This window comes from Rana temporaria, chromosome 5 (assembly GCF_905171775.1).
Source record: "Rana temporaria chromosome 5, aRanTem1.1, whole genome shotgun sequence".
Taxonomy (NCBI): Eukaryota; Metazoa; Chordata; class Amphibia; order Anura; family Ranidae; genus Rana; species Rana temporaria.
Genome location: NC_053493.1, coordinates 127,736,485 through 127,757,759, shown reverse-complemented (window position 1 = coordinate 127,757,759; position 21,275 = coordinate 127,736,485). Strand labels below are relative to the sequence as shown.

The 21,275-nt window shown below is 41.9% G+C and overlaps 1 protein-coding gene across 1 annotated transcript in view; it reads left to right on the top strand.

The window, feature by feature from the left end:
- Window positions 1-21,275, top strand: part of TMEM108 (transmembrane protein 108) — a 231,581-nt gene that overhangs the window by 34,658 nt on the left and 175,648 nt on the right. Inside the window, exon 2 of the mRNA XM_040353104.1 lies at window positions 7,993-8,107. The gene's annotated coding sequence lies outside the window, so the exon portion shown is untranslated. The remainder of the gene's footprint in view (window positions 1-7,992; window positions 8,108-21,275) is intronic.

The window sequence follows — 21,275 nt, the reverse complement described above, 5'->3', positions numbered from 1 at the left end:
AAAAATCAGGTCTTCTGCCCTCCCAGATAGGCTGTGCTGCATGGTAGAGACTGTAAGTTCTAACGAGCAGGGCCCTCTGATCCCTCCTGTATTGAATTGTATTGTGAATGTACTGTCTTCCCTGATGTGCTGTGCAAACTGTTGGCGCTATATAAATCCTGTATAATAATAATAATAATGTAAATCTCAGAAGTGGTTGGACATATGTACAAATACTTTGGCAGGTAGAACAGCCCTCTCATAGGTGTTTCATAGGTGTTTCATTTGGGTATTTAGCCGTTTTTTGGGATCTAGCGTTCATTGTAGTCTTTGAATTTGGAATTGGATTTTAAAGAGCAGTTTTAACTCATATTCATAGTTGCATGTTGTTGAGCATGCAACCCACTGCACTCTTGTTTTGTATACGCAGCACATTGTATATTACCTGTTTTTTTTTTTGCATTAATAATTAAATTGGAAGCTCATCAAAAACACAGGTAAATGTATCAGTATGTACCATTAAGGCATTACAAATGTATCCTACATATGTTTCTGAGGCTTTCTAATGGCTGTATCTGAGATGCTTCTACCTTTGGTGCTGATGTAAACATTTCTTAACCAGAGATCATTTCCAGTCATCAGTAGTGATGTCGCGAACCTAAAATTCCGCAAAAGTTCGCGAACCGGGCGAACCGCCATAGACTTCAATGGGCAGGGCGAATTTTAAAACCCACAGGGACTTTTTCTGGCCACAATAGTGATGGAAAAGTTGTTTCAAGGGGACTAACACCTGGACTGTGGCATGCCGGAGGGGGATCCATGGCAAAAATTACGTAGTTGTCGCAGAGTCTGTTTATAATCCATAAAGGGCATAAATCACCTAAGATTCATAAATTGTTTGAAATAACGTGCTTTAAAACATCGGGTATGATGTTGTATTGATCAGGTAGTGTAAGGGTTAGGGTTACAAACAGGGTTAGGGTTACAGACAGGGTTAGGGTTACAGATAGGGTTAGGGTTAGGGTTACAGTCTATAACCCTAACCCTGTCTGTAACCCTAACCCTAACCCTATCTGTAACCCTAACCATATCTGTAACCCTAACCCTAACCCTGTCTGTAACCCTAACCCTATCTGTAACCCTAACCCTATCTGTAACCCTAACCCTGTCTGTAACCCTAACCCTATCTGTAACCTCAACCCTAACCCTATTTGTAACCCTAACCCTATCTGTAACCCTAACCCTGTCTGTAATAGGGTTCACAGTGAAATACCAAACTCTGACTATGTCCTCAGAACTTTTCAAATTCAGGGTACGTGGCCTCTGAACACTGGGCATTATTCTAGGGCCAAAGGGAATCACAGCACCATGACCACGACGGCCCCTGTGGGGTGGCCTGCCTCTGCCTGTCATTTTTTTTAGATTATTTTAGTTGTACTTTGCGTGCAAGCTACTGTGCCACCAGATATGAGATGTGGCACTGGACAGGTGGGCACAGTTTACCCTGTGAGGCAAAGACACCCTGGCAGACAAATGACTACTATTATGTATTGCAGTGAATTTTGTTTTTATCAACTGTGCCAACACAATATAGATGAGATGTGGCACTGGACAGGTGGGCACAGTTTACCCTGTGAGCCTGGGCCCCTTACATTACACAGCACTGCACCACTGGACCCCTTTAAATTACACAGCACTGCACCACTGGACCCCTTTACATTACACAGCACTGCACCACTGGACCCCTTTACATTACACAGCACTGCACCTCTGGACCCCTTTACATTACACAGCACTGCACCACTGGACCCCTTTACATTACACAGCACTGCACCACTGGACCCCTTTACATTACACAGCACTGCACCACTGGACCCCTTTACATTACACAGCACTGCACCACTGGACACCTTTACATTACACAGCACTGCACCACTGGACCCCTTTACATTACACAGCACTGCACCACTGGACCCCTTTATATTACACAGCACTGCACCACTGGACCCCTTTATATTACACAGCACCCTGCACCTCTAATCGAACTAAACTATACAGTGTATAAATATATGTACAACTCCTGGTGATGTATATATATCCTCTACACACTGTAACATTAACTGACTAGCCTGCCTGCTCTATCTAACTCTTTCTGTAAACCACGCAGCACAGATTACAGAGAGAAAAAAAAAGCAGACTGATTGATTAGCCCCAACAAGGGCTGTTTGGGGTGCTGTTCTAACAGCAGAGATCAGATGAGTCTTTCAGGACTGGAGTACACTGGCCTAAGCTAGCGCTTTCCCTATAAAATCAGCAGCAGCAACTCTGTCCCTCCTCTCACTAAGAATGCAAGTTCAGAATTAATCTAAAATGGATGCTGCCCGAGAGGTGGGAGGGTCAGGGAGGGAGGGTATGCTGCTGATTGGCTGGAATGTGTCTGCTGACTGTGAGGTAGAGGGTCAAAGTTTGCTCAATGTTAATTAATAGGAGGCGGATCGAACATCGCATATGTTCTCCCGAGGCGGCGGCAAACGCGAACAAGCGAAAATCGCCACAAACTATTCGCCGGCGAACAGTTCTGTACATCTCTAGTCATCAGTTGCTCAGTTTATCCTGGTCATATTTTACCTAAATCCATATAGGCTTTCATAAATGTATAGGAGAAAGCACAAGCGTCAATCTGAGTGTAGCATTAAGGTTATTTAATAAAAACCATACAGGTAAATTAATGTTACACTCAGATTGGTGCTTGTGCTTTCTCTTAGCCCTGTTCAAGTTGCTTCCTACTTGCCCACTGAGCTGCCATTGAGTGTACAGCCAACGGATTCTTATGGACTTTAAAGACATTCCCTTGCTTTTAATTTGTTTTAATAATGCCCAATCCACTTACTTTTCCAGCTTTAAATATTCTACAGCACCCATGTGACAAACTGGCTCTTACCTTTGCCCATTTTTTTCATAAATGTATGCCAACAGTCTAGAAATGCTCTTTTGCTGGTATAGAACAGTGAATTGATATCCATGTCTCAAAGCTGAGATTGTGTTGTGATAATTGTACAATTTCAGTTGAGCATTTGTTGGTTTAATTTTTAAATGTTGCCAATGCTAGCAAATTTACAGAAAGTCAGTGCCATTAAAGTGTATCTAAATGCATCGAAAATGCCTGCTTGTAATTTTTTGGAGAACCCCACAACACCAACATATGAGGTTCCCCTTAAATTTGAAACAGACTCTTTTTCAGGCATGCAACCTGGGTGGCCACGAAAGGGAAGGAAGCAAGCATGTGATCCCCTTCTTGACCTAGACCAGGCAACAACACTTTTGACATTGGGGGATTACTTTCCAAGGAGAGGGACACAGCCAAGCTCCCCCCCTTGGAAGTCATCATATTCCAGTGTTGAGGGACAAGGGCCTCTTCCCCATATTATGTCCCTCAAAAAGGATGCGGGGGATTGTGGGGGGACTTATAAAGGAATTTTGAAGCCTTTATAATAAGGGAGCACCACAGGCATCCATTCCTGCCCAGGGTAATGAGTACAGGGGTAAATTAGTACCCCCCTAACTAGTCTCACAAGAAGTTAAAGGTAAATAAATAACTCCACATTGTGAAAAGCCCCTTAATAAAAAATAAAATGTAAACAATGTCCCCCCAAAGTAAATCCATTGTTAATCACATTGTCCAGGGATGTAAATCCATTGTCAATCACCACCATCTGCCACCCAACAATATGTTCCAATATTTTCCTGTCCAGACATTAAACATAGCGGTGGGGATCCCGGGTGACAAAACTTACCAAATGTTTTCAATGACATTACCTGTGATGTAAAATGTAATGTCAACAAACAGACAGGGATTCCAGCAGGCTAACTGAGCTGTTTAGCCCCAGGTCCGAGCTGAACCGGAATCCCACCCTTAATCGCAATATAAAAAAAGTTGAGCTGCTTTGTGTGCGTCCAGCATCGACCGCCGCAGGTAATCTCTGGCTCTGCAGACAGCCATGGATACTGTAGCTAGCCACTCACAAGTGGCTAAAACAGCTGCAGTAATCGGCCCATTACTGCCGCTGTCATTTGCTGTCAGAAGAGGTTTACACCAAATCAAATTCATGAACCGAAGCTAGTTCCATTTTAAATGCATTTAAAGTAGAAGAAAAGCTCAACCATGTCTATTCGTAAAAATGTTTCCTCCCCCTTCTCCTACTTATCTTGCCTAACTTGTATAAAAAAGACCTGTATACTTACTTTTTTATCCATTGTGGTCTGGTCATGTGATCCTGCAGCTCTGTGTGAGCGAGCACTCGACAATGGATCTGGATTCCAGGAGCTGTGACCTACCTGTGCTCTTTCCTATCCTCTGCAGCACCCACTCAAGAGCTTGAACTGCAGGATCATGTGACCAGACCGAAGCGGATTAAAAATAGGTAAGTACAGGCATACCCTGGTTTTAAGTATACAATTGGGTTTATTTACTAAAGCTGGAAAGCAAAAAATCAGGCTCACTTCTGCATAAAAACCAACGAGCTTCCAGGTATTATTACCAGGCTTAATTGAACAAGCTGGGGTTAGAAGCTCATTGGTTTCTATGCAGAAGTGAGCCTGATTATGCTTTCCAGCTTTAGTAAATAAACCCAATTCTGTACTTAAAAGTGGGGTATGCTTTTTATACAAGCAAGGTAGGATAGGTAGGAGCAGGGGGAGGAACATTTTTAAGAATAGTTATAGTTAGGCATTTCTTCTACTTTAAGTATTGTTAGTAACTACATTCAGTTATGTATTATTATTTTTTTATATCAGCCTGGTGTTCAGGTTTAACAGCTTGGTAGTAAACATAGAAAGGCCTTTTTAGCGATTTTATTGAGGCTACAATGTAGCATTTGTTTTGGTTCAGTAGAGTGTTCAGTAAATAACTCCTAATGCACTTAACAATGCTGCCAGATTCTCCAGCTGGATAATGCTGGCGAAGCTTCCTTTACAGCGCCCTTACCCTTGTTTTCACCAGATTTCTTAATCCCTGTAAAAGCCTCAGAAAAATGCACTCATTCCCCAGCTTGCTTCATTGTGGCCTGTTAAGCAGTTTATGTAACAATTCTTGTATAATGAATGTGGGCTATAGCTTTCTATTCATGGAATGCTGGAGATGTGTCTCTCTGCAGAGCAAATCAGCCACATTCAAGTGAACAAGGATGAAAACTCAAGAGCATGAAAGCACATCCATTCAATAACGTCATTGTGGAAACAAATGGAAACTATGAATTGGTCATCACTGTCAGTTGTAAAAGAATAGAACAAGAAAGGATATCCCAAAGCATAAATACAAGAACACAATAGAAGAAAGAGTAACAAAGTGCACATTAGAAAGTTTGTCGGCAATTTTTTTATTTTATATTACTTTTATCCAGTAGGCTTTGCATTACTTATCACTTAGTGTTTAGCAAATTTAAAGCATATTATATAATAGTTTTTGCAACATTTTAGGTTTATTTTGTAAGTTCATATTTTTATGTTTTTAAACTAATGTTTATAGTTTTTATATAAAATCTTTATTTCAATAAAAAATTATTATTACACATAGGTATTTAGTACAGAGCACACTCATGACACTGGTGTCACAGACCGTTATGGGTTTTCTTGAAAGAGAAGAAAGCTGAAGTTGCAAGCCTACAGACTTTGAGGCTCTATGCACAATGGGCTTAAAAAACATCTGTTCTCTTAGGCCTTGTACTCACGAGCAGACATGTCCGATGAAACCGGTCCGCAGACCGTTTTCATCGGACATGTCTGCCCGGGGACTTCTGTTCGATGGCTGTACACACCATCAAACAGAAGTCCGCGCGTAAACAATACGCGGGGCGTGTCCGCGGTGTCGCCGCGTCGATGACGCGGTGTCGCCGCGACAATGACGCGCGACGTGGGCGGGCCTGCCTTTTAAATGCTTCCACGCATGCGTCAAAGTCATTCGACGCATGTGAGGGATGGCGGGCGGCCGGACATGTACGGTAGGTCTGTACAGACGACCGTACATGTCCGGGCGGACAGGTTTCCAGCGGACTGTTTTAAAGCAAGTCCAGGAAACAGTTGTCCGCTGGAAACCTGTCCGATCCGCCCGAAAATGGTCCGCTCGGGCCTACACACGGCCAAACATGTCTGCTGAAACTGGTCCGCGGACCAGTTTCAGCAGACATGTTTGGTCATGAGTACGGGGCCTTAGGAGTAAAAAACGCTCATATAAAGCATTTTTAGTACAAAGTCTAGACAAGTTTAGGAGAGTTTTACCTTTTTTCTGCCAGTGAGCTCCAATCAGAAACGCGAACCAGAAGTTTTTTTTTTTCCTGCCTCTAAACGTTGAGCTCAAAATAGGCCTCTAATCATCCTAATGTGCATTGACACATAGGATAACATTGAGCTGCTTCTACAGGCAGAACAACGTTTTTTCATGCCAATGTGCATGGAGCCTTATAGTTCTTTTAAAACTCCATATGGCCCCATCTGATTAGAGCAGACAGGAAAGGTGGGGGTGCAAAACCTTTCCACTGAGTCATTCAGCTGCATGTGTAAATGGTATCTTCAGTTTTAAAGCTCTGTGAACTGGAGCCTTTTTAAAGAAAGTGGTAAAGATTAGCCTGTTAAACATAAAAAAGCATAAAATAAATCATACAAAGCATAAAGCTTCACATGCTGTCTGGAATGTAAACATGAAACAGTATTACAAGCTCTCTTCTTCCCACATCCCTAATAATCCATCCCTACATTGGAAAAAAAATCTACTTAACTCGCCAAATCAATGTTTTTTTTTCCAACCAGATACATTGGGGTTGATTCACAAAAAGCAAATAGGTTGTTCACTTTGCATGTGAAGTTGCACTTTGCAAGAGAATTATCCCCATACAGCTGCCTTCACCTGTTCATGTCTATAGATGGCTGTATGCAGCGCCGGGACATCCTGGGCACCAAAAATATGCAGCATGCAGCATGCATACACTGTATGGCAAACGTGCCCCTGTACATGTAGCCTTAAGCCTGGTACACATGGTAGTTTTTTTTCATTCAGTCCAAAAAAAAAACTGAGAGGCCCTGGTCGCTGTACTAACAATGATATTTTAGTACAGCGATATCCCTGATGAGCTATTGTGTTCTGACAGGGGGACCACCCCCGCGCAAGTACACATCAGTCAGGGCTTGCAGCCATTCGCTGAGAGCGCTAATTGTACGCCGATCAGCTGCTGGTTTTCCAGCAAGCTGTTTTGGCAGAAGCCTTCCGTGAGAGTGGCTTCTGCCAAACAAGGACCCACACACACGGCCTGAATGTTGGCCGGTATTTACTGTACCTGCATGATTTTGGCTGATATTTGCCCCGTGTCTTTGTCGAATACCATAAACTTGCTGCTGTCTGGCAGGGCCGCTTAAATTACAAGACTAACTAAAAACAAGTGCAGATATATTTGTAGAACGACAGAATACAACTGTTTTAAATATTCAGTTATATGTTTTCTGGATTTCAGCTTTAAATGCTAGCACAAACACAAGAAATCAACCTAAGCGTAATGGTTTGCCTACGTTCTCGTTCCCTACTATGTCCAGCCATGGCTTTAAAAAAAGTCTGCAGTGCTGCTTTGTGCTGAGTTAGTAAAGTTAAAATAATTTCTTCTAGCAGTGTTTTTGATTTACTTGGGTTACACTGTAGACATTATAGCCCTTACTCCCACATCATCCAAGTTAGTCATACTTCCCCTTGTTCTACACATGAAAGGCATCTTAGAACTTTGATGAAAACATCAAAATCATTGTCTAACCACGCAAATCATTTAATTAAAACAACACAAAGAATAAAATAATCTGAGATCTTGAAACTGAAACTGCTTCTCCATCTGCTTTTATCAGTCACCAGTGATCCATTTAAAGAATAAAGGTCTTAACAGTATTGATTAATAATCTGGAAGGTCCAAGAGTATCCAGTGGGGCTGTGTATACAAGTCGAATATGTCTGCCTGACTTGCATCTTTTATTGTACTTTAGAACATGCCGATTCATGGACTGAAGCTATGAGGATCCTCCACCAGCAGATGAAACAAAATCAATAGATTATGCTAATGTTGCAGAGCTGGAAGCCTTCTATACATCCCACTCAAAGGTAAAAATCAATATCTACTATATCAGATAAGCAACTGTGCACTTTTATACTGCATTGGCTTTTCAGCAATTCATTTCAAATATGATATTATATAGTCCTACTCTTACAAACACACAGCTGTCATATCTTGAAAATATCAATATGTGATTCACTTTTTATTTGTGAATATTACACATTATACATTGAGACAAATCCTTGAAGATTTAGATTTAGTAGCCTGATTGCTAGTGTTTGTGAAGCTATAGAGAGGGCATTGAGCGCTATAACACACACCATCTGCCCAAGTATATACTTCAAGTTAACATCAAAGAAGAGATATCCATCTCTCTTTTCATGGGAAGGAAATTAAAGATTCTTTTATTTGGTATCCTTGTCAAACACCAAAAGAGGGTTTGATGCATGCTAAATTATTCTTGATCTTATATCTGAATGTTTGCAGCTTTGTATTGAACCACCAAAGATGGTTTGAGAAAAGACAATAAAGCATCAAATATGTAATGACAGTAAACACCTAAATTGCTTTTTTATTATTACCTTGTGTTTGTATTTGATATACAGAATTACTAAAAATAGGAAACTGTGGAAGTAATTTTATTTATTATAATGAATTTTATCATAATTGATGTAAATCAGTGAGAATACAAATGAGAAAAATGCCATTGTTGGCTGTGTTTTACTGGTGTAGGCTTGTAAGGTCTTGCAAATCTCAACTCTCTGATTCGTATTCAATATTATTGGATTGATTGATTTTCTTAGGAAATAGAGCAGCCTTTCTCAATGTTTTTTAGCATGCCTCAAATAATCATTAGCGTGAACATAGCTGCAGACATTTTTAAAGAAAAGAATGTGGAATACCATGAGCATTTGACTCCAGCACAGACCTTTTTTTTAACACCCTCCTGCTCCACATGCCAAAATTATTTTCTGTAATAAGTATAAAATAAAATGAATAATATTAAACTCAGACAATAAAAACTGTAGTATTTCCTTACACCCAGGTCCTTAGATAATTGTCCCCATACATCGGTGGACAGTAGAGAAGTGCCCTGTTACATTGGTGGTCAGTGGGGAAGCCCCCCCTGAATTGGAGATCAGTGGAAAAGTCTGCCACTTAGGGGTGTAGGTGAGAGATCAATCTTCCGTAGCATCTTGACGCTAGGAAATCCTGGTTGAGAAAGACTGGAGTAGAGAATGCTCAATTAGTAAATGAAGTCCAATACCAAATTAAGTGTAAGAAGTAGAAGTAACCCCTTACATTGGATGTCAGTGGAAAAGTCTGCCACTTAAAGGTGTAGGTGAGAGATCAATCTTCCGTAGCATCTTGAGGCTAGGAAATCCTGGTTGAGAAAGGCTGGAGTAGAGACTGCTCAATTCGTGAATGAAGTCCAATACCAAATTAAGTGTAAAGGAAATATAAAAAAAAGTTTTTTTGATTGCAAACTACTGAGTGGTTCAAGCAAACACAGCTCCATCCTATTAACTAAGCTAAAAGAACATTCTCCACTTTTTAGTTTATCAATCCCAATTTATAATCAGGCCAGAATCAGGATAGCAGACTGAAAACATGTACTTTTGAAAAAAAATCATCAGTTTCCCTTTAAGTTGCCCCATTAGCGTTTGCTAAAAATGCCATACCTATATCCCCATCTCCCACTAATGAACAATTTTCCAATCTTAAGACAAATGTGTATATCAATGTTCTATCCAAAGTGGAGCACCACCCAACAGGGGAAAATCCGCTTGTTCAACCCTCCTTCCCCCCTCCACTGCCACATTTGGCACTTTTTGGGGGGAAGTCTGGTACCTAGTTTCAGGTAAGATCACCGATCGGCGATCTAACGATTTTCTGGCCACGCCTTTTTCCCCCACTGCCTTCTAGGACACACACAGGTTCCAGAAGATGACAAAACCATTCAGAAAGTGCAGCGCGACTCACACATGCGCAGTAGGAAACTGGCTGTGAAGCCTGAAGGCTTCACTGCCAGTTTCCCTTACTTACAATGCTGGCTCCTGCACCCAAATTGACTAATTGGTTTGGGGTGCCGGGATCCCCATCCCCAGAAATGTCCTTATATTAAAAGTCAGCAGCTACAGTATTTGTAGCTGCTGACTTAATTTTTTTTTTTTTAAACTGGAGTCTCTTTAATAGGCCATCATTTAATTAGAATGGTAGTGAAACCTTTTTTTGTGTGTGTTTTTAAATGTTGATAGTATTTGTGTCCCCATTGGAGAGATCCACCCCTCTATTTATACTGGTCATCATATTCATACCATTGTCATCTAGAAGGAAAGTGAAGGAAAGTCCAGAATGTTAGAGCAGTCCCTATAACAATCGGCAAGGACAAATCTCCAAATGGGGACACCACTTCTGGGGGCAACTGTCTAGGAGGGGAATTCTCCTTACTTAGTAAAATTTTCTGTAACTTCCTGTTGGGCCTTTGTAACAGGAAGCACACAGAAATGTCCACAATTTACACAGATTTACACAGATGGCAAAACATAAACTTACAGGGCTTTTAACTATTTTTTTTACAAGGGTTTTGCTTAGACATACAGTTAAAATATTTTAAAAATTGCACTCAATAAGGGCTCATTCATCCAACTTAGTTGGAATTCCCCTCTTAGACAGTTGTTACCTAAACAGGTGTCCCCAGTGAAAAGTTTGTAATCACCTCTTGTTCTGGTGAAAACTCCCCAAAGGGGGAAAAGATAGCAACAAAAACAAACTACAGAGGGTCTAACACTTCCCCACTCTATCCAAAATGGAAAATAAAGCCTTTACACTTTAATGATTGGTGGCAAAAAAATATTGCACTTAATACCTTAGTGTTGCTATATGCACTTACATGCAAATACTTCTCCCATCATGGAAACTAGTCCATGACTAAACACTATTGAACATTACCAAAACAATGAAAATTAAGAGCATTTAAAACACAAAGCTTGATTTTTTTCATGTTTTCCTTATATTGTTAAAGAGCTGTTTATATAATATATGCATTTCCCTGGCTTCTGTAAAGAGAATCTGTCCAAACTGCTGAGATCAGTCTCAAAAGCATCGTCAATCATCTGATGGCAGCAATCACAGTCAAACCCCCGGGTGCTCTCTTGCATTCTGTTCTATAACACATTTGGCCCATCCAGATGTTCAGTATTCATGCTGAACTTTGGAAGAACTAATGGATTAAAAGAAGTTGATGTCTAGGCTTATAAACAGCAATGCAGACTACATATCCTCTTGATTATCTAGAAATGGTGTCTAACATTTCCCAGTCTGAAAGGGATGTTTTACTAATAAGTTAATGGATAGCTATGCTTTTAGCTGACCAACAAGCATAGCCAACAAGTTACATGGTTACCTACTGATATAAGGTATGTGCATAGGTAGAGCTGAAAAGCTAGACAAATAGATAAATACACAGAAAAAGAAAATTAATGCAGCCACCACATTGGTAAACTACAATAGAAAACATTTTTGTTTTGGGGTTAATAACACTTTACAGTAAGTAAAACTCTTTTTAATGCAAACAGTGTAAGTACCTGAAATTGACTTGGTATCAGCCTATTGCATTGGAGGTAAATGGTTTGATTGGTTCTCAAAAAGTATTCTTTACTGGAGTTCAGCTTTAACAAGTTGTACATTTAGTCAGAATTAATTTTGAAATCTAAGTGTAAATTGTCTGCGATGATAATAGTTTGTAAATATAATTTTACTTGGTAGCATAGCTTAGCAGTGAAATGTGTTGAACGGCACTTATTGGTATTAATATTTTTATTATTATAATATTATACAGGATTTTTATTGCGCCAACAGTTTACGCAGAGCTTTACAACGTGAGAGCAGACAGTACAGTTACAATACAATTCAATACAGGAGGAATCAGAGTGCCCTGCTCGTTAGCGCTTATAATCTAGAAGGATTGGTCAAGTGATACCAAAGGTAATACCTGTGGGGGATGAGCTGACAAATACAGTTGTTAGATAGAGGCATTATTGGCTTCTCTGAAGAGAAGTTTTTAGGGTTTGCCCAAAAGTAGCTCGAGAAGGATATAGTCAGACAGATGGGGGTAGGGAATTGCCAAGATGGGAGAGGTTTGGGAAAAGTCCTAGAGCCAAGTATGGGAGGAAGGTGACAAGGGTACTAGAGAGTAGGAGGTCTTGGGAGGAACAAAGAGAATGATTTGGTTGGTATTTTGAGACCAGGTTAGTGATGTAGCTGGGGGGCCAAGTTGTGGGTTCCTTTTTAAATTATTGTTGGTGTTTTGTAACCAGGGAGTGGATTAGGAGCTTTGTGGTGTCATTGGTTAGGAAGGGGTGTATTTTGGAGATGTTGGTGGTTGAGGTGGCAAGTTTTGGAAAGTGATTAGATGTGGAGCAGAAAGGAGACTTCAGAGTCCAGGATTACACCTAGGACCCTAACATGCAGGGGATGGGTTGAAGTTTGTGCCATTTATCTTGACAGAGAAGTCAGGGAAAGGGGCACGTGGAGGAGGAAATATTATGAGCTCGGTTTTGGACATATTAAGTTTGAGGAAGTGGTGTGACATCCAGACTGATATCTCAGTCAGTAAATTAGTGATGCATGAGAGACTGATGTTGTGAGCTGAGGGGTAGAGAGATAGATTTGGGTGTTGCCACTGTAGAAATGGTATTGAAAGCCATTGGAGGCTATCAGCTGACCCAGAGATGAAGTGTAGATTAAGAATAAAAGAGGTTCAAGAACAGAACCTTAGGGAACCACGACGAAGAAAGGAAGAGAGGAGGAAATAGAATTGTAAGTGAAGGTGTGGTGGGATAGGTAGGATGAGAGCCAATGCAGAGGACAGTCATCTAGACCAAAGGAGTAAAGTTTTTTTTTGAGGAGGGGGTTAGTCAACCACATCAAAGGTAACGAAAGGTCAAGAAGTAGGAGTACAGAATAGTGTCCATTGGGTTTTTCCGTTAGCAAATCGAATTAGTTTAGATTTTTAGTAAAATAAATCACTGACATAGCAAATTCATATGCTACTCTATAAAGAAGGGAAAGCAGAAAAGTGGAGAATGAATAGATAAATCATCTTAAAGCGGGAGTTCACCCGAAAAAAATTTTTTAACCTTAGATTAATGCTCATTTTGTCAAGGGAAATCGGGTGTTTTTTTAAAAATCGAAGCAGTACTTACCGTTTTAGAGAGCGATCTTCTCCGCCGCTTCCGGGTATGGTCTTCGGCACTGGGCGTTCCTATTTGATTGACAGGCTTCCGACAGGCTTCCGACGGTCGCATCGCGTCATGAGTAGCCGAAAAAAGCCAAACGTCGGTGCGACTCTATACGGCGCCTGCGCACCGACGTTCGGCTATTTTCGGAAAATCGCGACGCGATGTATGCGACCGTCGGAAGCCTGTCGGAAGACTGTCAATCAACTAGGAACGCCCAGTCCCGCAGCCCATACCTGGAAGCGGCAGAGAAGATCGTTCTCTAAAACGGTAAGTACTGCTTAGATTTTAAAAAAACTACCCGATTCCCCTTGACAAAATGAGCATCAATCTAATGTAAAAAATTAACTTTTCGGGTGAACCTCCACTTTAAATAAAAAATTAGATGAATAGGCTTCCTATCTTCAAAACTTCATCTGCATCATAATTCAAGCTATGCTTGGATGCCAAACTAGGTCTACTGTCCCTCTAAGAATGATTTTCCAAAACAGAATGTGAATATTAGCAAATTAGTGCACTTTTATTAAATAATCTCTTAAGACCCCTTTCACACTGAGGAGTTTTTCAGGCGGTACAGCGCTAAAAATAGCGCTGCTATACCGCCTGAAAAACTCCTTCACTGCCTACTCAATGTGAAAGCCCGAGGGCTTTCACACTGAGGCGATGCGCTGGCGGGAGAGAAAAAAATCTCCTGTTAGCAGCATCTTTGGAGCGGTGAGAGGAGCGACGTGTATACCGCTCCTTCACCGCTCCTTCCCATTTAAAACAATGGGAAACCGCGGCAATACCGCCCGCAATGCGCCTCTGGCCCGCTAGCGGCCGATTCCCGCGGCAATCCCTATTTTTAGCAGCGCTATACCGCCACCGTGGCTCCCGCTCCAATGTGAAAGGGGCCTTAAAGTGAGTATTTGCGTTATTCTACAACATTAAAGCGGAGTTCCACCCATAAATATAACATTACATCAGTAGTTTTAAAAAAATGTCATTAGTCCTTTAAGAAAACATTTTTTTTTTTAGATGCCTTCAAAGTGTTGTTGCTAGGCAGAATAGTTAATCTTCCCTCTTCCTGCACCTAGGTGCTTAAGCTTCACCGCACAGACTCCTGGGAATGTAGTGGGTGTAACTTTCCAGGAGTCTGTGCACTCCCCAGTCTCGAAGAATCATGTGACTTGGACAGTACAGGTGCTGAAACCTGATCTAAAAACTATTACATTGCTTGTGCAGCACTGAGCATGTGCGAGATCTGCAAGGCTGAAATCCAGGAAGTCATACAGTCTGGCTTCATGATGCCCACACTTAAGATGGCCCCAGTCAATTTCTATTTTATAAAGTGTCTAAATGCTGTAACAACCTAACAAAACGGACCTTAGTTTACAGACTAACTTTACTAGAATACATTAAGCTTGTGTATTACAGGGGTATTTATATTTAAAACGTGAAATTGTGGCCGGAACTCCGCTTTAAAATAATAAAATAAAATATAATAAGTCTCAGAGTAGTCCCCACAATAAACCTGCTTTTACCTTTTACCAAGAAAACTTTGTTCTGTGCCTCTCTCTCATTTAGTTTCACTCGTGACTAAAACTCCCTATCTTAATTTTCAAGCCTTGACAACCGTCATTACACTGTTGAAATAGTCGGCTTTAGTGGCAATTGAATAGAATTTATTAGACAGAAAGAGGCCTTATAGAGAAGCTTAGCCATGAATTCAGGGAGAATCAGACAGCAGTAGCAAAGTGGACATATTAGAAACCTGTCTTGTACTAAAAGTAATTGCAAGCATATTGTGTTGTGTGCTTTAAATTAAGATTAAAACTGAGTTTTGTTTCAGCCAAGGATTTCCTTGTGAAAGTACTTCCAGAGTACTAAAGCTAAGAAGTAAAAACTTCATGTGACATAGGGCTGTCTGTAAACTAGGCTGTGTGAATAGAATTATTTGGTAAATGCCAGATATTTGTACCACCTGACTTTTTCTTATACAGTGGAACCTCGAATTGCGAGTAATGTGGTTAACGAGTGTTTTGCAATACGAGCACTGTATTTTTTTAAATCCTGACTCAGTTTGCGAGCGTTGTCTCGCAACACAAGCAGGATTCACACCACAGCGGTGTGCAGTACCACGTTTTGGCTGAGGTGGGGGGCACTGGAGTTGAGCGGAGCCGAACGGCGCCATTTGGAGCCGAGCGGAGCTGTTCGGAAATGCTCAGAAAGACTCGGAAATACTTAGTTTCCAAGCCTTTCCGAGGTTTGCCGAGGTCAGCCGAGCTGTCCTCGGGCCTTTCCGTGTGTTTACGAGGCTCTCCTGGCGCCCCCCCACCTCTGGCCACATGTGGTATTGCATGCCATTGAAGTCAATGCTGAAAAAATTATTTTAATTTCCATTGACTTCAATGGGGAAACTCGCTTTGATATGCGAGTACTTTGAACTATGAGCATTATCCTGGAATGGATTATGCTCGTAATCAGAGGTACCACTGTACTGTATGTTTGTTGGCCTTTATTGGTGAGTAGTGATGAGCTTGGGTTCATACTTGGGATCTTTCCAAACCCAAGTTAATTCGTACACAGAAGATAGCTGTGATCTGCAGGTGGGAGATTCCCTGCACCACAGCTGATGTACACATAGGGCGGACATGCTGGTGATATCATTGAACTAATAATGGCACATGGTCAGGGGAGGGCTGGCGGGGGGGTCAGGGTGGAAATCTCCCCCCGGGCTGGTGACACTATGCACAGCCACTGGCTGCCACTACCAAATGCTGTTTTTGCAGAGCAGGAATATGCCTGCTGGAGCTCTGTTAACACAGGTCACGGCCGCTGCTCACCTCCCACTGTGCAGCCGTGCCTGTGTCAGCTCTGAGGTAGATGGCTGCAGAGCTGAGCTATGTCTCGTCTCACACATAGCTCAGCCTCAGCGCACACCAGCGCTGACATCCCCTTCTCTCTCTGCACAGACACAAGGAGAGATAGAGCTTATCTGCTCCTCCTCCTTCTGAGTCTGCCCTGCTCACACTCCCCGGGCATGTGTGGGCACTGGACAGGAAGTTTGAACCCAAAAAAGCATCAGACAGCCTGCCTGCGCCTCAGCCTCCATCCTGGTAAGTTCACCCTCTCTAGTCTCTCTTGCCTCCCAGTGTATAAAAAGGGGTGCTCTGTGGACTTTGTTAAAGGGGAGGGGGGCAGGCTTTGGTGAGCAGAGACCCTCTTTACACAATAGTCCACAGCATGCACCCTTAAATCAAGTTTCCCAGAACAACCCTTACATCAGATCTGATGTATATGGGGTCTGTGCGGACTCTGATGTATATGGGGTATGTGCAGGCTCTGATGTTAGGGGAGGCTCTGTGCGGACTCTGATGTAAGGGGGGCCTCTGTGCGGACTCTGATGTAAGAGGGGCCTCTGTGCGGACTCTGATGTAAGGGGAGGCTCTGTGTGGACTCTGATGTAAGGGGAGGCTCTGTGCGGACTCTGATATAAGGGGAGGCTCTGTGTGGACTCTGATGTAAGGGGAGGCTCTGTGCGGACTCTGATGTAAGGGGGGCCTCTGTGCAGACTCTGATGTAAGGGGCATCTCTGTGCGGACTCTGATGTAAGGGGAGGCTTTGTGCGGACTCTTGTGATCATGAAAAATCTTAGACTGTTTTCCTCAATCCATCACTTTTCACACTCTATGGGCCACTTGACTGGACTTGCCCCTCAGGCCTAAGGCTGCCAGCCCTCCCCTGCACATGGTTATATTAGATCAATGTTTTTGACCCCCGGCATCTTTGCATATGTGCAGCCAGCAACTTGGTAGGAAATCTCCCACTAGCAACTTATTGGCTCATTAATTATAGCTAACAAACCCGGGTTTGGACCAAACCTAAATACATCCCTATTGGTATGCACACTGCAGATTGAAAAAGCTCAGTACAGCATTTTTTTTCACTCGTCTAAAATGCAGCCCTTTGTTTACAATATGCCTGTACACACAGTCACAGTCATAAGTATATAAAAAAAAAAGTATTTTGTGCCTGTACGCACAAATGCATGCAAATATGTGCAAATGCAACATATGAGCATAAGTATTTAGAATATTCATAAATGAGGAATCATCACATTACTGACAAAAAGCCGTCATCAGGGGCTAATCTTGGTTTACTAGATAAGTGCAGTGAAAGCAAAAGAAAACACAGGACAAAAAATATACAGGAGAACCAATATACAGGGTAGATGGGTATGAGCTACCTAATTTGTCATAGAATCCTGCCTATTACCAAGATCCAAAGGCAGCAGTCTGCATGTGGCTAACCTGTCATATCATACTTCGAATTTAGTAGGGCATCCCCGTTATTGGAAAATAACACACTCTAAGCGTACCCTATGGCCAATGCTGTATCCTGGCCTAGGCCAACATGGCCCATGCCTAGGGCAGCACTTTGTAGGGGGGCAGCATGGAATGAGTCCCCGCCGGCTTTTTTTTAACTGTCATATCATCCTGGACCACAACCTTCCTCACTGTGCTATATGTTTTTTGCTGCATCATTGGCATGGTTATATCTTCTTAGTCCTTTCAATACAATTATCAGAAATTTGTGCTTAAAATAGAACTATAGGCAAAACTTTTTATTTTAATTTTAGATAGAGTAAGTGAGGGTTATAGCTCATGTCAGTTTATTTTTTACCAACCCTGTCCAATTGCAGCAATTTCCCTTCACTTCCTGCCCCATAGCCAAACAGGAAGTGAGAGGAAATATATGCAAATTAAGGGAATCCATTGTCCCCCCAGGCCTTCAAAACTAGTGTCCCCACTCGAAAATTGCAGGGTGGGTCTTAAACAGAAAGGGGTGTGGCCTTGACAGGAAGGGGTGGGTCATTTTTAAATTAGGGGGTGCACAAGTTTAGTCAGGCCTAGGGCATCACAAAACCTAAATACACTACTGCCTATGGCCCATATGATTATCCCATTTTTAATGAGTTGATGGTTGTTCAAATTTCCAATACTGTAATAAAAGCTTCCTGGCTGGGAATAGGGCTCATCTAGGATACCCAAAACATACACATGTACTTAAACCAAATGCTTGGTTAAGAACTATATTTGTCTTATTCTGTGTAGAGCTGACACATGATTTGTCAAAGAAAAATAGCTCCGTGTTGTACTTTCCAGCTATCAAAAATTCCCCTATGCATTAACAGTCTCTCAGAAAATATTACATTATAAAAGCCTATCAAGTAAACTGTGTGAGGTCAGCTGTGAATTACAAGGGCATGAAGAGATGTAGTCATTTTCTATGCTCAGAAGTGGCAGTGCCATAGAAAATCTTAAGACAGGAAGGTGAATGATGGAGACTCTGAAGGGGCAAGATCCAGTTGTATCCTATTATAATTGTCAGACTTTGGCCTGAAGCATAATGAGCTATCCTGATAAATGGAGGAAGAAGTTTCCCATATTTCATGCTACAGTTTCTGTCTTGCTCAACAATGTCTATGGTCATTTTTATTACCCATTTGTTTTCCTGTTATAAACCGCTTTTTCGTGTCCTTGTTCCATGATATAGAATTGACCACCGCAATATAAAATCAAGAGCAAAGTGGGTCACTCTGGGCAATTTATGTATCTTCATTGCTTATAGCTGCAAGTTTTTTTTTTTTAGCTGTAGTTGTTTAATACTTTATTTTTATTACTAACCTATTCAAAAAGTAGGCCTTTAAATGTGAACTTGCTACAAATGTAGCAGATAGGTTCATATATTATATCTACTGGGTACTCCTAAGGATGAATCCAGTAAAAAGTTTGGAAAGACAGGGCCTGATCCACAAAAGGGATACGCCGGCGTATCTACTGATACGCCGTCGTATCCCTGTTTCTATCTATGGAACTGATCCACAGAATCAGTTTCTCATAGATAGGCAGAAGATCCGACATGTGTAAGGGACTTACACTGTCGGATCTTAGGATGCAGTACCGCAGCCGCCGCTGGGGGGCATTTCTCGTCGAAATCCAGAGTCGGGTATGCAAATTAGCACTTACGGAGATCCACAAAGCTTTTACGCTTCGTTTTTTATCCGTAAGTATTAGTTTGCCGTCGCAAAATTAGGGCTGCTTTTACAAAGTGTAAAGTTAGTACACCATGTAAAAGTAGACCCTTCTTTCCCGCGACGCTGTCAATTTTTTTTTTTTCCCGCCGCATCTCTTATTTTTCCCGACGCAACTTTTTTTACCCGGCGCGATTCACAAAACTCGGCGTAACGTAATTTTGCGCAATGCACGTCGGGAAAATCGCGTCAGGAGCATGCGCAGTACGTCCGGCGCGGGAGCGCGCCTAATTTAAATGGGACTTGCCCCATTAGATTAGGAACGCCTTGCGCCGGACGGATTTAAGTTACACTGCTCAAAATTTCTAGGTAAGTGCTTTGTGGATCGGGCACTTAGGTAGAGATTTTGCGGCGGTGTAACTTAAATCCGAATATTTAAGTAAAGCCCGCTCGTTGTGGATCAGGCCCTTAGTCTTTACTAAACCTCTATTATCCTAAAGGGAAATAGTCTTTCTTGCATAGATTTAAGTCTTTAAAGTGGCGCTAGGATCAGATTATAATGATTAACGTTAAGTGTATTTATGTTACTGTTGAACTATTGCGCTACACGAAAAAAAAAAAAGAAGAAGGGGTGCAGCACTAAGTTTAAAGCAGACCTACAGTCATTTTATTTTAACATTTCCATCTATTAAATCTTCTTTCTGCCCTTGTTGTTTTGACTTTGGATAGTAAAACATTTTTTTTTTTCTGCCAGTAAATACCTTATACAGCCAACTTCCTGTTTCTTGTCTGGTCATTAGCCTAGGCTTATGAAACCATGCACAGCTCTATCTCTCAAGCCTCGTACACACGACCGAGAAACTCGACGGGCGAAACACATCGTTTTCCTCATCGAGTTCCTTGTTAGGCCCCGTACACACGTCCGAGAAACTCGACGGGCAAAACACATCGTTTTGCTCGTCGAGTTCCTTGTAAAGCCGCCGAGAATCTCGGCGAGCCAAGTTTCCTCATTGACTAACGAGGAAATAGAGAACATGTTCTCTATTTGGCCCGACGAGATCCTCGTCGGTTTCCTCGGCCAAAAGTGTACACACCACCGGGTTTCTCGGTGGAATGCGGCTCTGATCGAGTTTCTGGCTGAATTCTGCCGGGAAACTCGGTCCTGTGTACGGGGCCTTCGGCTGTTGAGGAACTCGACAAGCCAATTTTCTCCATTTCCGTCAAGGAAATAGAGAACATGCTCTCTTTTTGGCTTGCCGAGTTTCTCGATAGTTTTCTCAACTAAAATGTACACACGACCGGTTTCCTCGGCAAAAAAAATTCTGTTTGCCAAGAAGGGAGGGGGGATGAATCATACGAGGGCCAATAAAAGCTGCAGAGCTGTACGTGTGCATACCTCCCAACTTTCTGAGATGGAAGTGAGGGACACCTATCGGCAAAAAGTATGCAGGCATAGGACACACCCCTTGCCACGCCCCCTTAAAGGAGAATTGTACAAAAACATACGATTGGTTAAACCCACAAGTGCTTTTTTACCACTACTATTCCTTTATATTGGCTCTTGGAATTTAAAAATGCAGCAATTTAGAAATCAGATGAAAGTTTTAGCACTGGAAAACACTTTTTGATAAATAAAAAGTGCATTTTATATACATCTATATAGAACAGACCAAAATGAGGGACAAATGAGGAGAATGAGGGACAGAGGGACATTGCTCCAAATCAGGGACAGTCCCTCAAAATCAGGGACAGTTGGGAGGTATGGGTGTGTGTCTGTGTAAATCCAGGACGTGAACAGACAGCAGCTTCAGCTGCCCACGGTTAAAATGGTTGCAGCCAGACTCAATGGAGGGAGATTCCTGCAGCATATTTGGAAAGTACAGAATTACAGTATACATAAAATAATATGCAAAGTGGTTGGAGGGAAGCTTCAGAATGAAAAAGATGTTTTATTACAAA